At 38.3% G+C, this 1,829-nt stretch overlaps 1 protein-coding gene across 1 annotated transcript in view; it reads left to right on the top strand.

Moving 5' to 3' along the window:
- GLYATL3 (glycine-N-acyltransferase like 3) overlaps positions 1-1,829 on the top strand; it is a 41,046-nt gene that overhangs the window by 913 nt on the left and 38,304 nt on the right. The window lies entirely within an intron of this gene.

Below are 1,829 nucleotides of genomic sequence, written 5' to 3'. Positions count from 1 at the left end.
AAAAAAAAAAAAAAATTTATTCACTGCCTTTGTTGGTCATCAAGGCAATATCTGTTAAGGTCTTCTTAAAGTCCCAAAGGGCCTGATGTTAACTAAGGACTACTTTGTTGTTGTTGTTGTGTGCCGTCAAGTCGGACCTGACTCATAGCAGCCCCTCCTTGGGTTTTCGAGGCAGTATCACTATGGAAGTAGATTGCTCCATCTTCCTTCCAAGGAGTGGCTGGTGGGTTTCAACTGCCAGCCTTCTGGTTAGCAGTCAAGTGCCTTAAGCACTATGTTACCAGAGCTCCCAAGGACTATTATGGGAGGTGGCATTTATTGACTACAAAGAAACATAAGATTAGAACACTTGGGGGGAAAACAAAGTGTAATGACTATTTCTTTGAGGATTGAATTTCTTGAGTAAAGAGACAGTCCTAGGGCAGTAGTTTTCAAATGTGAGTGGCATGCAAATCACCAAGAAATACATAATGAATCAAAATTTCTGTAGACAGAGATCAGGGACCTGTATTTTAAACAAGCTCCCTAGGAAATACTTAAGTACACTACAGTTTGAACACAAGTGATCTGGAGAAAGCCCTCCAGTGTACCATACTGTGCTGATTAAATCTGGTCATCTTTCCTTATTGATTGTGCTTAAGTTGTATGTGATGGCAAAAATCTGAGTAATAATTTGGTATCATATGGCTAACATGAGATTAAAGTAATGATACGGGAGATAAAATATAAAGTTTTTTCATTAAGGTATAACATACTGAAAAATGCACACAAAATAATTATGTAGTTCAATTAATTTTCACAAACCAAATACGTGTGTAACAACCATTCCAGTTTAGAGAGAACACTACTTCAGACACTTCCCTTCCCGCTAAGTTCCCTTTCAATCATTACCTCTTTCCTCCTGCCCAAAAGTAACTGCTGTCTTGACTTCTAAAGTTACATTTAGTTTTGCTTGATTTTGAATGAAATATAAATTGAATCATACGGTATCCTTTTGTATCTAGCTTCTCTCACTGGACATTATTTTGTGAGATTTCATCCACACAGCTCCATACTCTGTGTGTTGTTATATGCCCCTTAGTCAATTATGACTCATAATGACCTTATATGACAGAGTTTCCTGAAGTTCCGTGCCCCATAGGATTTCCTAGGCTGCAATCTTAATGAGTGCAGATTGTCAGGTTTTTTTGAACTACTAATCTTTTAGTTAGCAGTTGAGCACTTTCACCATTGAACAACCAGCGCTCCTTGTGTGTTGTTGTTGTTGTTGTTATGTGCCGTCGAGTCGACCCCCGACTCATAGCAACCCCTCCTTGGGTTTCTGAGGCAGTATCACTACGGAAGTAGGATTGCTGTGTGTAGCAATAATTTATTCATTTTCATTGCTATTTACCCATTCTACTGTTGATGGATATTTGGGTTCTTTTCAGTAGAACATTGGCCTGCATGTCTCCTCATTACTGCCACAACTTTCTCCAATCTCTATAAACACGTAAGGGGAGTTCTGGTGGTGTAGTGCCTAAGGCATTTGACTACTAACCAGAAGGCTAGTGGTTCAAACCCACCAACCAATCTTTGGTAGGAAGACTAAAATTGTATCGTAGAACACACGTTTCCTTTTTTGCATGGAGAAATGGGAAAGAACACAGAATTTCAATATTACTCTGGTATTATTTCATGCTCTAATGATGTTTAACTATTATTCAATGTTGAATGTGTAGCTGCATTTCATGGGTTATTATATGATAGTACAGTGATCTTCAAAAGCAGCTGAACACAAGCTAAACAATTAGGTATGTCTAAATGGAGAGTGTATCCAAGATCATATA

The sequence above is a fragment of the Orycteropus afer genome, unplaced genomic scaffold (assembly GCF_000298275.1).
Source record: "Orycteropus afer afer isolate SDZICR_OR568_19922 unplaced genomic scaffold, OryAfe1.0 scaffold00034, whole genome shotgun sequence".
In the NCBI taxonomy this organism is placed as follows: Eukaryota; Metazoa; Chordata; class Mammalia; order Tubulidentata; family Orycteropodidae; genus Orycteropus; species Orycteropus afer.
The sequence above is the reverse complement of the archived record's forward strand: the minus strand, read 5'-3'. Positions and strand labels throughout refer to the sequence as shown.